The 16,311-nt window shown below is 40.3% G+C and overlaps 1 protein-coding gene across 1 annotated transcript in view; it reads right to left on the bottom strand.

The window, feature by feature from the left end:
* Positions 1–4,341, bottom strand: part of sema6d (semaphorin 6D) — a 42,458-nt gene extending 38,117 nt beyond the window's left edge. Inside the window, 1 exon segment of the mRNA XM_020605838.1 lies at positions 4,312–4,341. The gene's annotated coding sequence lies outside the window, so the exon portion shown is untranslated.
* Between the last annotated feature and the right edge of the window lie 11,970 nt (positions 4,342–16,311).

The raw sequence follows: 16,311 nt of genomic DNA, 5'->3' as shown, positions 1-16,311 counted from the left end.
ATAGGTAGGGTACTTGAATTTAGTCTTTTGCATAGCTGCATAGCTTTATTCCAGATTTGTCTACCTTATAAATGTCACCAAAACCCCTTCATCACTGCCTTTTATTACAAGCTATATATACCAATCTGCACACCCCTCTAATATCACACCTCTGTCTATCCTTTGTTGATGAGAATGACTCACCAGCCAGCAGGCACTGAAAGGCCTGAATGGAGGTTGTGAAAGAGTTATTAGTAAACACATTTATCTTCCTGATGTGCCCTCTGTGAAAAGGGACTTAAGTCTGCATGTACCAGCATCCAGCAGTTTCTTATCTGGAGCCAAATGGAAGTGGTGGTGACAACCACAATTAGGCAGGACAGCACAGGATAGGAGAGGGTCGCACACATAGCAATTATTCTGTCACCGCGGCGAGACCAGTGACACTAAAATACTGGCTACAGATCAATGAATACACCACTGAGAAAAAAATATATGCATCATTAAGACAAAGGCGAAATACACAGTTTCAGATATGTTGTCGCTGTGAGGAAGTCAGGGGCGGTTTGTGTCTGGTATCATAAGACTGGTGTTTTTATAAATATGCATCTTATTCAGAGATCACACTTTTCTTATTCAGCTGCATCTGTAGCTGAAATTTGTTGATTGGCATCATAAATAAATCATGAATGACTTAAATTTACTCTTAACTTCCAAAGGCGCCGTGTGTCTGTGATACCTTACACTTGGCTGTCTTATTTGTTTGCTATTCTGCGGTGGAGGTGAAAATATTGAAAGTTATCTCAAGAGCGAGTTATTATTGCAACCTGAGTCCAGACTGACCCTCAGAGCCAAAACAACAGTGTTGGCTGGAGCATCCTTTGAAAATAAACCCGAGCTCTCTCGGGCCCAGGACGTTTATTTACCCCACAGACACAGATTCTATTGCTCTAGGCTGCCTGATGTGGCCATGCTCCATATTTCATATATTCACCATGGATAAACAACACAAACTCAGCTCAAGATGTGTCTGTGTGCGTGTGTGTGTCTGTGACACCTGTTAAATTTGTGACAGAGCTGCTCTGCCCGGAGCAGTCATTGAGAAGCTGACTGAACTGCTTTTCTTTGAAATTTCCCCCTCTCTCTCACCCAGTGTGTATCTGTCATCCACCACCTCTACCCTGTACTTATCCTTTACAGCAAGGTCTGAGTTTCTTCTCTTGTCACCCTCCCTCCTTTTGTCTTTGCGACCTGGTGAGGTGCTCAGATTGTAAATAAGAGGTACACGGTACCGTCTCGCAAATATTGATCACATACACACATCAGTCAGATGGCAGAAATGGATTGTGATTGATGGTGACTAAAGAGCTGGATGCGTTTGATAGAGTTTGTGAGGTTCTGTATGTGTGTGTTTTTGTGGTCTGTGCATGGCTCCCATTGGGTCCAATATGTTCTGTGTGATATTTACACCCAGAGTTGACTGATAACATAATTAAGGTCGTGTAGTGATCTGTGGCGGCTGTTTTCTCAGTATACACACCAAACCCGGTCAGTAAATAAAGCCCTGGCCTGGGAGGCAATTTTGTGACACAACATATATTCAGCACAGCCACACACACACACACACACACACATACACAAACACACACACAGAAATAAATGAGGATTTCTACAGCCATGTCACTAAGCAGAAAGGTGGCTGTTAGCCGGTGAAAGTACACTGGTGCTAAAACACAGCTGATAAACGCTGTTTATTTAGTGGTGTATTTAGTGGTGCTCATCCTTTTTATAGCACTAGGAGGTGTTTTTGGGAGGCAAATAAAAGCACAGATGATATATTATTCCAGAACGTACATTTCAGAACCACAATAGCATCACAACATTTCACTGAAAAAATATTGTCCAGCTTTCCATTGAAAGTTTTGACCTTAAAAAGTACTAATAAATTAGGGTGGGATCAATAAACAGTCTAAGGTAGACCAGTCAGTCGGGGGTGACAGCAAATCTGACTGTCAGCAAACTTCATCAGACAATATTCTTAATGTTTGTTGTCAAAACAGGACCAATTTTACATATGATTAGTTGTTCTGAAGATCAAAATGTGTAGGAAGTTGAAACAATAAGATTAATATTGATTTCTTTTTCCCTCCGCACCTTCCCATTCAACTTATAGTTTAAAAACATCGGTATTAAACAAACAAGCTATGTAATGTGCTAGTTAATCCAGAGATATGTGGCTAGTTGTTCTGTTGTTCTAGGTTAAGCTAACCAGCTGGTCATGGTAGCTTTATATTAACCATACACACATGATACATAAAGTATCTTTTCAAATTCTTAACAGAAAGCTAATGAATCATTTTCCCATAATTTGTAACTTTTTCTTTAATTTTGAATTTTTACAGTAAATATAATGCTTTCATATTTTCTGAATACACCATCTTCCCCTTTTATGAAAAACGAGTGAATTATCCTCATTAAACCATGATTTGTGAGAGGTAAAGAACACCATTTCACTAAATATTGATTGAAATGGTTAATAATGGAGTTAATAATGAGATATAAACAGTTAATTTGGATTTTTTTTTTGTTTCTGACACTTTTGGATAATTAAACATGCCCTGGGTCAAATTGACCCACGAACATCAATGTTGTTCCTGAGAAACGAACATAACAGGAGGGTTAAACTTTTGTGACAAGGCAATGTTGCAATAAGCAAACAGTACTGAAGATTGTAGTTTTGATTTGTTTTAGCTACTTTTCTTTTTCTAGCGTGTGGTTTTTCTTGAGACAGAAGATCATCGCTCTCTGCTTGTTAAAGACTGACAGCTCCCTTCATTGGAATGTTAATGGAACAGGCCACTGAGACAAGAGAGAGAGATGTCATATACAGCAGACAATGAGCATGTTTGCATGCAATGGACATCCATATCACCATCAACAGATCAGAACACACTTTATTAATACAGACTGCACTGTTTTTGTTTTTGTTTTTGTTCTATGGTGAAGCATACTTTATACTTCCTTCAGAACTGTCTCTTTATGTAAAATTTAACTACCAACTTCTTTGTGGCACACATTAAACTACATCTATATCGGAACAAAAAGACCCTTTATCACAAAACTAACCCCGCCAACAGCTTTCAGACTTGGGATTAAAGACACTTCAATTAAAAACAAAAACTCCCACATCTCAGCAAGGTGACAGACAAGTAGGATGTCATCTTGGGCAGAGCTCTATGAAGAACTACTGGCTGAGAAAGCAAGGGGAAACTAGACCACAGAAACCTGTCAGACTGTGTGGTTCAGTCTACTTTGTTAAGACATGATTTTGTTTACTTAAACATTGACAGGATAGATCAATAGATTTCTCTGCTACCACAAAGGTGCGGATACATAATGGGGTGCCACATAGTTCTGTTGTTACATTTGAGCTTCGGCTTACTGCATAAACTACATCCACAGGAACACAAATAAATCTGGAAATAAATAAATAAATAAAATGTACAAGTGAAAATGACGTGCTAGCATTTTCAAGTTGTTTTCATAAAGATCTCTATCCACTCTGAAAAGCCAAAAATGACAGCAAAACAACTAAATCTCTTTTCTTTCAGCAAACAACACTAATAGACTAAAAGCCATCACCTGGTAAAAAGTGGGACAGACACGTCCAATTCTGTGGAGTCTTGACATGTTTAAACATGTTCCCTCCTTCACTTCATTAACGCTTGTATTGTGTTTCAGTATAGTTGAACACAGTTTAGTTGTTCACATTGGCATTTTTTTCATTTGTTTTCAGAGAACTGAACGAGTAAAAAGTTTTAATTTATTCATCAGACATCAATGTTACCTCGTAATCTGCTAAGTATTTCCTGCTGCACTCAGGTGATTAAGTCTGATTATTTCTATGCTGATGATACAGCAGCTGATCTTTCTCCTCTTTGCTCCCTCACTGTAGCCAGAAAGAACTAAATAATCAGATCCTTCCCACAACACTGACAGTAAAACAGCTTTAGAAACATCTGCAAGACCTCAACAACACTCACAGTAAAACAGCTTTAGAAACACCTGCAAGACCTCATTTATATTTAGACCGCTTCTCTCCCATAGATCTCTCTGAGCTGACTTCAACAATTGCTCCATCTAAATCATCAACATGTCTCTTAGACCCCATCCTGACCAGACTACTCAAAGACATCTTCCCCCAATCAACAGATCCATATTACAGTGATAATAATAATAGTAAGGTCTAGACCTTACTTTGTAAAGTGTCCTGAGATGACTTTTGTTGTGATTTGGTGCTGGACAAATAAAACTGAAATTGAAATTACTTACCAACTGTAGCATACGATGCTTGCAGATGACCTGTCAAAAAACACAAACAGCTAGTTTTATCCAGAGTTCTATCTGTAATAAGGACAGGTAAAAAAAATAAAGCTCTGGCTAAGGTACAAAAACGTTGCTTCAACTTCACAGCTGTTCCTGTGTTAAACTGGGCCTTTATGGGATCCCTGAAACCTTCAGGTCTTTCTTAGGTATAAGACATGTGTCTTTATTTGAAATTGTATACTTAACTGAAATTGAATTTTTAAATCTGAATCATTCTTTGCTTAAATCAGCTTAACGCAACACAAAAGATGCATGTAAAGGAACACACGTAATCTTATTACAGCATCAAACTGCCTTCAACTGAGCCACAACAATGCATTGTTGCCTATCAGAAGTCAAACAATGCCTTTGCAAAGAAAGACAATGGGCCTGTCAACGGAAAGAAGTCATTCTGTATTTTTGAAGGAGGCCCTGTGTTTCCACGTCAGGTTTTGTGAGACTTGTCTAGGGCTCGATTCACAGAGTCTGATGCTCTTTCATCTCCCTGGGCCTATCACTCTAAGCTGGGAAACAGGAGCTAAGGAACTCTCAGCTCACAGTGCCCCAGCCTGGCTTTCCTGCCCTTCAGCCCCTCCTACTCTTGCCTGCCATACTGGCCCTCTCAAAGGAGTCTTTCAGTATGCACGGAGGCCCAGTTCCAGGTCAATGGGAGCTGGGGGATTTTGAGCTCCAGTCTGAGTGAGAACAAATAGTTTGTTTGGTGAGCGGTCTGAAGTAGCTGTACAACTTACATCAGAGTGAAGGTATTGTTGACTTAAGTATTTAGTATTACGGCAGCAGAACCAATATGACTGTGATGACAGCGGTGTTGGTTCCTGCATTAACATCTACTGCTGGGTCACTGCCAGAGGTTTGGCCTAGGTCCCCAAACAAAAGTTCATGAAATCTTATATTTTTTCACTGATTTCACAAAACTTATTCAACACGTCTCAACAAAATGCCACAAAATGTCTAAGATAAATTAAAGCTGGTGACACTTACTGTGATATTTTGAGAAACACAATTACATTGACCTGCGAGGGACTGACATTTAAAAGAAACACATTTGCACCCATCAGTGGAATTACTGCAGCAAATTCAATTTAAGAGGCATATGAATACATCTAGCATTGAGTAAAGAAACCAATTTAATTGCCACTGGCACCATCAGTCAGGCTGAATGGGTACGTGTTCATCAGTCTCTGCATTTCATCTGTGCCATTGGAGGAATGTTACTGCATGTGGAAGGTCATATCCTTGTGCAGGGTGAGCTCTGTCTTGTCCCCCATCTGCCCTGAGTGGCAGCTCAGCTTCATTTAGGAGACATCACCCCCAGTACTCTATATCTCTAGCTGTCTCTGCTCAGGCCTTTGTGTGAGTCCCAGTCACTGATTGGGCTGTATAATGTGACTGATGTCCTCTGGGCAATCTGCTACTGGGACAAGGACATGCTTAGGTGATCCACAGGCTGATTGGCGCCTAGCTAATGGAGAGGACAGCGTGACCTCTGAGCCTGTCAGGTGCTAAACCAGCCTCTTAATTATGTATCCGGACACATGCCTATCGCTGGAACCAGTCTGTGACCGCCTGAGTAGCGTCTAGACATGCAAACCCCCTAAAAATTCACTAGCACCACAGGCTCACCAGTCACTGTATGTGTGTGTGCATGTAAAAGTCTTGAACCATCTGGTCTCAGGCTAAACTATCTCTCTGTGCTTTGTTTGAACATTGAAGTATGGGATACTTCACAACTGCTCATAGGTGTGTGAAATGTCCATATTTCCCAGAGTTAGGATTGATTACAACATTTTTCTTTATGTCGCTTCCCACCTTTTCTTTCTTGCAGATCACCGTCTCTCCTGCCATACTTTATATTTTGCATACATCATGAATATACACTATTTTTGTTGACCTGTATGGCAAAGTCCTGGACGGGGTTGGGTACCCACAAAAATGTATGTGTAATGGCAAAAATATTGTTTTTATTAATTCATGAGTAAAGGTATGGCTATAAAATAGACTAAATGTTGGAAAGATAGCGAGTGAAATAAACAATAATAAATAAATAAATAAAGGTGCAGCTTCTTTTAAACTTCAAATTCAGCATAATTTGATCAAGCCTAAATAACTGATACATTTATTGTGAAGCTCTATGGCACTACCTTTAACCCCTCAATTTGCATCCAGCTGATAGGATGTCACTCACATAGGCTCGGTGACAGTGTGTGATGCTGGATAACATAAAAGCGAAAATAGCCACATCACTGAAGGCCAAGATTGGATGTATGGGAGAAAGTCAGCATGGTTACAGACAATGAGAAAAACCTTATCAGTGTCTTTGCTGCTTGTAAGTAGTGCCAAAAATGTTAGCATTTGAGCAAGCTATCGCTTAGTGGAATATAACAGCGTCCCTCTCCTGCCAGCTTCTACAGTAATATTAGGATTCCACACCTCTCCTGTCTTCAGTATCCATCCACTCTACCCTATGGCCTGCTCCATTACAGCATGAACACGGACATTGTTTCAATTTATCACATTTACAAAAACAGAGAACATATAGTGTGACAGTCTTGCGGCCTCCTTCCCATGGTCCAGATGTATGGTGGATCTGTGTGGATTCATAATTAAAATTGTGTATGCACTAAGACAGAACTGAATGTATGCATTGTTTTCACCAGAGTTTTAAAGCCACACACAAGCCTAGTTCTGCTTTTTAAATCTCAATCGTCATGGAATTGGATGCATCTGCATGAACTTCTTTTCTACTCCAACCTTTAGCCATTAATAAATGTAGACATGCTTTTAATCAGTCATTTGCATGTAGAAACAGTCTCTGACCCGTAGGGTATTAGACATGGCAATGAAAGCAGCGCTAAAGCAGAAGGGCCATTTCAATGAATGTAAAATTGAGACACTTAGAAAGGCGAAGAAAAAAAGATGCCTTGGTCAGGCAGCTTTATAGGGAATGTCCCTGTCAATGCCACAGCTGCTAATTTACATAATTTTCTTACTGATCAAGCCATTCATTGACCCTTAACCCCAAATTATGTTCATTTACAATTAATCTGCAGCAGCAAAGAGGGTTTTGAAAGCAAAGCAAAGCCATCTGATTTTTTTGAAACAACAAAATGTTTTAGATGAAAATATATTCTAAATGACAATTAGCCAAACAGTTACTCATGACCTAGTCCATTTGTTTTTCCTATCATTTTTACTCTACAAAAATGTTGCACTTCATCACTGGATGAACATAACCCAGGCAGCAGTTACTCTTCCTTCAAGCCATATTTGACAAAACAATGCCTTCTATTTTTCATGGAAGCAATCAGTGTTTCTTCTTAATGAGACTGTTGTTTCTGATGAAACTGTAGGACTGGCTCTGGAAAAGGTATGGTCAGTACACACGGGTGTCCATATGTGGATGTTCATGAGCAAACTGAACATTTTACTTTACTGCCTGGCATCTTAGTGAGCTGATAGCTCTGACTTCTGTTTACCACTGGTTAGATATTAATTGGACTGATAAGCAGAAACTAACTCCTTGAGCAAAGAACCCCACCTAGGTCACTCCTCCAAACATACTCAGATACCTGAACACTTGTCTGGTACTGAGATTTATGTTTTGTCCTGCATTAAGGATTTGTTTTTGGACCAAACATATCTGATTCTCCTACTTTGCCCTTTTTCAATTGTAAATTTTACTTCCATTCAAACCAGCCTTCATCTTTTTCTTCATTCCTTCCTTCAATCCCTCCCCTTCTTCCTCAAACACTACCTTACATGATGAAGTTTGTCCACTCCAGCTGTTTTTCTATATCTCAGTAAATATCAATAACATCTGGTGATATTTACTGGTGTGGGAAAGATGAATGCCCTGCTCTATATGCTTCAACCTCATTGCCTCTCGGAGCATTAGTCATGTAAACAACGTCTGCTTGTTAATGGTAAAAGCTTTCCCTAATGATCCACACCTCACATGAGTCTGAAATATCAAGTCAGGGCATAAAGAGCAGCCATAGATCATTATGATAAATGATGAGAGACTGGCGGAAGGCTCGGGGAGGAGACCTGTCCTGATGCTAATTCACTCTGTTTCCCTGCGTGATTCATATGCAGTTTGGTCATAATACATCGAGGCTGTATTATTCTTCTATTAAAACAGCTGGTTTTGCCTTCATGTCACTAGAGGTTGTTTGTCAGCACTATAAGACACTTAAGCATTTGCTCGTTATGCCAGTTTTCCTAAAAAGTCAACCGTAAGGAGATATACAAGTCACTGTTACTGCAAGTGAAGAAACCACAAGCTGACTTGTGTTTGCATGTCAAGTTGCTCTTTATCCTGGAGGAAACTCCTCTTGGATTGCAAGTAATTTACAAACCTAATCAAATGTGTTCAAAAGAAGCGGTATGTGTCTTTTAACAAGTGTTCTGTTATCTGGCTGACATCGGCCCCCTGAGAGAATCCATCCAAGCCCTGTTGTCTTTATCACACTAAATGGTTCTGTAGAAAATTGGCACGACTATGAATTTGTTCTTGTCAAACACTGAGTAATCAAAACCAGGCAGCCGTAAATAAACAAATTTACTTCATTACACTGTGGCATACTAACTAGCTTCACCACAATATTGCTCATAATGGGGTGTGATTATTTTTATGGCACTGCTGAATGGTTGATGACAACGATGATCTGTAATGAATCAGAAGTGCACCTGCTAATTTGCTTTAATTGCCCCTGTCACTTACTCACCACATCCACAAGCATGTTGGTTTTAATATGTCCAATTTGTGTAAAACTCCAGCATCACTGCATCACATCAATAGGATATTGAAAGTGCCTCAGGGAAAAATGGTTAGGGGTCAGAAATATGGAGCAGTGCATTAATGTTGCTGTAATAGTGTAGTATAGTCCACACTACAGGTGAATGTGTCTTCCGAGCCTCTTAAGTCTGATTATTTGATTCACCAATTAGCGCTGAAGATTTGGATAGAGAGGCTAATGGATGGGTGAGGTAAGTGGTGTTAAAGCCATCTGTTGTCAGTGCTGTTTCTTTTAAAGCAGAGACAGCCCCACTGGACATGGTGATAGAAACATAATGGACATCGCACATAAAAAAATATTCATTTTAAGGAAATCAGTGAGGTGTTTTAGTGTTGCAACTGTTTTTGTGCATGAGAGAAAAAGGGATAAATGGACAGTGGCGCCATGAAATATTAATTGGACAAATACCTAGTAGTGTCACCATTTTGTTTTCATTGTCATAACTAATACCTGCACAAACAATACCTAGAAGTTGTTTAATGTTTTTAAGCACCAATTGTAAATTCATTATTAGGGATGCAATAGTATATTGAAATTCATTATATCACAATACAAAAACATCATAATATGTATAATTTTGTTTAGCGATGTACAGTATATTGTGTGGTCTCCATACACCAGTGACGTCATAAACAATACAGAATGTAAGTCAATATATCTGGTTGTTCTTTACATAATCAAACAGTGCTGAAAAAGGGCAAAATAGAGGAATAAAGTACAAGTATTATGCAGCTAGTCATACACTGTTGTCTTTGAATATTTAATTGTATGGTGATTGAATCGAATCGTACACACCCATATGCATCAAATCGTATTGAGGAAAAAGTCATATCGTCCCATCCTTATTCATCACAACAATATTTTCTACAAACTAGGGGTGTGGACTTTCTCATGAAAGACTGGTTTGCATTGTGGGAAGTGTAGCATCCAGTGTACTAAGTACCAAGGACTAAAACTCAAGACATTTCAGCTGCTGACGCATCGATTTTTACCGTTCTACTGTTATGGATGAGGTCCCCTCACCAGGAGGGTGAGGGAGAACTGAAGTAGGACTCAAGATGGCTGACCCAGGTGCTAGTAAAAATGATGGTTTAATGGTAGGGGTTACAAAAGAAAAAGGAACAGAATCAATGAATACATTCCACCAGGGCTGAGCAAAGATGACAGAGGAGAACAGGACAAACAGGTACAAAAATAAACTAACGGCAGGAGGATGAGGACGGACAGGTGAAAGAAGAAAGAGGCGAACGACAAAAGAAATCAACCGCACAGGAACTGTCAGCGGTCTTCTATAAACACAAAAAAATAACACACATAATAACTACATAAGGTGATCCACAGCACAGGTACTGTCATTGTGGAAAACCAAATGATGTACAATACATACCACGAGTATAGTACTGTTAGGGGGTATGCACGTTACAGTAGCTAAGTCACGTACTTTGGGTAAGTAATGCTCCGGCGACGGCGGAGCGTCTGCCAGAGGTATAAATAAGGAAGGACTCAGTCAACGGGATGCACCCCAGCTGTGTGCACCGACAAACGAGTCGCTAATTACCGAATGCACACAGCTGAGGTGCGAGATCCCACAGGTCGAGAGAACAGAGGAGAGAAAGGCGGAAGAGAGGCAGGTCACGCCGAGCAGACCTGACAGTTCTTTGAGGACATTTTGTCTCTTGCAAGGCCTCTAACTTAATTGAAGTGTAACAAATCACTGCAATAGTACTTTAAGTATTCAAGTCAAAAGGAGTTTAGTGTGGTCTTAACAGTATATAAGTGTAGGGGAGTGGAGACTAGACAGTACGAGGGAATGGTGTTAGCAAATACTCAAACTGTAATTGTCAGTGATTGGTTGGCGGTTACTCTGGCATGGACAACCACAGCTTTGTGTTTCAGATACACTGCATTTCAGGCTACTGAACCTGGATCTTTAACTTGTATAATCATCATCAATTCTGTGGGTTGGAGAGCCACAGTGAACAGGAAAAAAAGCTGGTGTCTGCTCAGAGGATCACTCCACATATATGCAGTTAGGGTCATTTTTAAAATGCTGTCAGATTGTTACGTTGGCAGTAATACTCTCTAGAGTATCTTGTTGTACATGAATCCAGGTGTAACAGAAACAGAAAAACTGGTTTGAAAGTTGCATCAATTTTCAGTTCTGCTCTGTTTTTATCAGTATCATTTGAGTGGATTCTGAAGCAGCCACCACATAAAAGTCACTCAGCCAAAGCTACGATTCCCATAAGGCCTGATGTCTATCTGGACTGACTGTGTTGTTCCTATGTCTGTTGCCACCATTCAATGGTCATCTGTCCAGCAAATACTTCTACTCCTGATGATCTCAGCACTGTGAGAGATCAATTGCCATTTCCACTTCTACGAATCTCAGAATTCTGTCCACAAAGGGTGATGACTCCCAAGAGCCCAGATCAAATCACCTAGTCTCACACAAAGTGCATTACTTTTGACCAGAGAGCCATTTGACACAGGAGTGGTCACGATTATTGCTTTATTGGTGGCAAGAGGATGTCATTTGAGATGCAGCACACATAGCAAGGCTTTAAAAGCACAGTGGGTCCCAGATTCCCTCTTGTAAAAGTGCTATCAGACCACTCCAGTCCCCTTCGGCGCCTATGCTAGCCTTGGCAGTGGAACTAGTCTGGAACAGGGCTGGGCCTGACTGCACATAAAAACACAGGGACTATATCCTGAATGGAAATATAATCCCTCACTCCTACTACAACCCTATCCACCTCACTGGCCATGGCCTTCATCTTCTCTAGTAAGAAGTGTGAAATGCTGGTGTATGTGACTAGTTATTCTATGTGAGGACAGCGGGTATTAAGAGTCGCTGTCTAAGTGTTTTTGAAAAAGTAGGTCAAATGCCCGCATATTTCCCATGCCTCTTGATAATAAACACAGAACAGTTTTGTTGTTTGTGTGCATTTCCTTTTTCATAGTTCCACATGTAGATCGTCCTGTCAAACAGGATTCTGTGCAGCTCTTATTGTGAATGTGTTTCGCTGTGGCCTTACAGTATGCTGTTATATAGACAAGCTGAAAGTGACACAGGATTACTGTGTTTCACCCTGGATCCTCAGCCTGACCCAGAGCTGGATCATAATAAAAGCTCTGTGTGACAGCCACACAGCTCCACTCAGACCAAATGCTAGCTGACAGTTGTTCCTGTGTAAGGACCAGTGGGTTCTAGCTACTGCTGGTGATTGCTCTCCATCTCCATTGTATGATAGGTAATAGTACTGCTGAATGGTAGTGATCCAAAGCTGGTGAGGCTACGACCTGGGCAGTTGTTGTACGATGTGATCAGAGCAACATACACTATCAATCATGTAGCTAGGTTAAGGCATGGAGGAACGGATGAAGCAGAGAGTGGTGTATTTGTGGTTGAATACACATCAGTGAATACAGTATATATCATACAGAACTGAAATAGCAAAATTCACAATATTTTTTATGTGGTTTATATTTCATTCCCACTATTTCAGGGAGAACGTTCATATTCTAATCACAACAAAAAAACCTGCTTTGAATAAGAGCTCACCAGTCAGATGACATGTTGAGTCAGGTGCGTGGATGCAGTATTAATCCCATAGCTACACACCCTCTTCAGGATAAGCGGAATCCCCAAGCTTCAAAAGAGTGATTTGGTTCATTACAGGCTGGCCAGGTCTGTTGGCTTTGACTGGCTCATTGTTTGTAATGGCCATTTTGTGGTTGAAGGGGACGTGGGAGGGTCAAGTATCAGGCCGCCTGGCCAAACAGTTGCCCCTCTGTTCTCCACCAGAGAACACACAGAGGAGCCTCAATTAGTTTCTCCCATAATCTCCCTCCCCTGTCACATGATCTGGGCTGTTTGTAATAACACAGGGGGTCGGGGCTGGCCTGGTCAGGAAATGAGATGATCTATGGCTGACAGCTTAGACACACAGCGGCCACTTATCTGTTATTACTATGCTGCAAAAACAATCTCGCTCTTCCCCCTGTGTGTGGGTGTGTGTGTGTACACATGTGTGCATGTGTTTGCATATGATTGAAAGGATAAAAACAAGATGAAGTGTGATATCAAAGCAGATCAGAGATCAGAAGATTATGAGATAGTAAAGCTAATCAGAACTTTATATGTGGCTACATACTGCCTGTGGCCACAAAATTGAAACATAATCACAACTTTCAGTCACCACTGCTGGCTTGGCTGTGATTTGGGAGTGTAAGCAGGTTTTATAAGGACCTTGTTGTTAAACCTTGAACAGTCTTTTCACTATAATAGGCCTCTGTCAGCTCAGCAGAGGCCCAGTGTCTTAAATAATCAGTATCAACATCAGCTGTTACATGTTCTCCATCAGTGAGGTATATATTATGCTCCACCCTGTGCTGTATCCATCCCCTCACTGTTCTGCTGAATATGTAGGTACTTTCACTCATGGAGTAGGATTGCAAATGATAGCTATGTAGATTGTACACACAGATCTCCATAAAAGAGAGCAAGAGAGAGAGACCTCCTCTCAAATGCCCCAGTTCAAAGGCTGAGACTTGCTTCTCTCTTTGGCTCTTGGCAGAGTCAGAGATCAAAGCTAAATGCTGAGCAACAAATGTGTGTTTCTGTCACTGGCGATTTGTCTGTGTTTGATCAGCAGCCTCCCTTATCTCCCTGCCTCACTCTGCTGCTAATATGCAGTAATGGACTGCCTTTCATGAGACAAGAGACAGGGGCTTGATATGAAGGATGAGACTGAGGTGGAAGCAGCAGATGGGAAGACACTTTGCAGACAAATCACACAGGTTGCTGAAAGCTTGACAGTTCACACATGGGCTACATCTACACAGGTAGAGTAAAAATAATTAGTGTCCATCTGTAATCTTTCTGACATTGCTGAAGACACTGCATAACACTGAAAAAGAGATGTGCACCTGCAACGTACTGTTTCTTGCACTGCCCAGATCCCAATATTGACAACCTCCCTCACTGCCAATTTCTGTCTCTCATTCCCTGTCTTATTTAGGGCTTTGCATATATTAAGCCAGCAGACAAATAAACTCTTTTCTCTTAGGTGCTTGGATAAAAGAAAATCCCAGCTTTGAATTTTTATGTTAAAATTCATGGGGTGGTTGGCAAAAGGAAAACAGTTCCCACAGGATGGGCTGAAAGGCCTGTTATTTTGTCCTTGCTGCCTTTGGTCTAGCAAAGGAGGAAATAGCTCAGCTTTTCTAGTTGCTATGTAAATACTAGAAGAAGTGTGCCACTGTGCTACAGTGGAGTCAAAACACAGCAGGATGTTTTTACATTAACATACATGGTTAATCAACACTGAGGTCTCTGGCCTTGGAAATCAATCACCGCTCTTTGGAGTTTGAAATTTCACTGGTGTTGGATGCCGTGTTTGCTACCAATGGGCGAGAGGCTTTCACACTTTTGGAAGAGTAGCATTTTAAAAGTATCTGATGGCCAAACCCAGCCAGGTATAATGGCTTGCTGTCCTCCTAAAAGTCAGAATGCAATACCATCAGGGTCTCCACTGAATTACTCTCCTCAACACATGTGTGTAGATATACAGTGTGTCTGTATTTGTATTTATATAGGTACCTAATGCACACTTCTTTTCTTGTATGCACATTCTTTTTCTTTTTTTGTTTGGTTTAGCGCTTTAAGTGAACTATTCCCAAAATAACGTGCCCAGTGTTGCTGAAAGCACCCTGCTGTGAAAATTATCCAATAAAGAGCAGTGTTTAGAGCAGATATTAAACTATTATTCCAATTTCTGGCCCCTGCTGAGCAATCACCTTTGCAAGAGAGCTCCAATGACACCAGCTGGTTAACTAAAGTGCAGAGTGTACCTGAGTGTACCTCCCTCTTCTCCTGCCACCTCTACCTCACACTGTGCACAGCTGGACAGGAACTAGATTAATGTTGTTTGTGGGGACAGTGTTAAACGAGAGTTCAATGACGCTGTAAAGGAGGATGGGTTTGTTGTTGTTGAACCAAAGCGGTAATGAAAGGCCAGATCTGTTGACTGTGTCTGTTGATTTGTGTCCTGCATCCAGGGTCATTGCTGGTTAATTAGAAATCATCACACCCCTGGGAATAGCTGCTTTTTTGTTTCTTCTGTGGCAACAGTTCAGTCCCTCATCAATGTGTTACTTTCTACAGTGTAGTTTTTGACGTCACAACAGGCTTCATAAATAAGGATTGGTCTCTGATATAATTTGATCGACACTTTAATTAAAGTGAAAAATAAGCATGACTAGTTACCTTAATTGGCCACGAGCCAACAATGAAACGTAATTTTTTTCTCAATATCTGTCAATATGTTGGAATATAGATAGTTTCCATATACTGTATGATTAAGTTAGAGAACTGGAATAACTGATTAATTTATCTGGTTTTACTTGGTTTACCTTTCCACTGGGCTGGACAAAAATGCTAAATTTAATAAAGTGGGCATTCTTTACATTTAATGTTGCAGTACATCTCAGCTAATGCTCTTAAGTCTTGACCTTATTTGTTTGCTAGAAGGAGCATTTTGCTGGTTTATGGCAGGTCTGCTGCATCTTAGAAAGTGTTTTATCCATGTATCCTCTGACTTACTTTTTAGTTGCTACCTTATAGGATGAATGCCATTATCTGTACCTGATCATATAATTTTATCTAGAGATGCAGAACTTGCTAATTTCTGGGCTGATTCTGATTTCTCTAAAGTCTGATCTGTTGCTTCCAATTTTGGCTGATTCCAATTTTCTTTCTTTCTAAGAATTGTATTTGACAGCATTCACAGACACTTTTGTAACAATATTTTAATGAGGAAATTAAATTAAATGTAATAAAAGTGAGACATTGGATACACTGTACATATACATGCATGTCACATGTAGTAAATATCTCGCCCATTGTGGACTATTTGTTGGAGATTTGGATGTATTTTCCTCTTCTCCAAGGTCTTTCTCTAGGCTCCTCTGTGCCCTGTATGTTCAACAATGTCTGCCCCAAGTGAAGGGGTTTAACTTTAAATATTATCATATTTTAATGGTACATTTTTGGGTATAGATAGGCAGTGCTTTTTTTAATTCAGATTTCTTTTTACAGAGCTTGTAAATTTTATCATCTTACTTTTACCAGTGTTATTTTAAT

This window comes from Monopterus albus, unplaced genomic scaffold, assembly GCF_001952655.1.
Source record: "Monopterus albus unplaced genomic scaffold, M_albus_1.0 scaffold72.1, whole genome shotgun sequence".
Lineage (NCBI taxonomy): Eukaryota > Metazoa > Chordata > Actinopteri > Synbranchiformes > Synbranchidae > Monopterus > Monopterus albus.
Note: the sequence above shows the minus strand (reverse complement) of the source record. Positions and strands in the feature narration are given on the sequence as shown.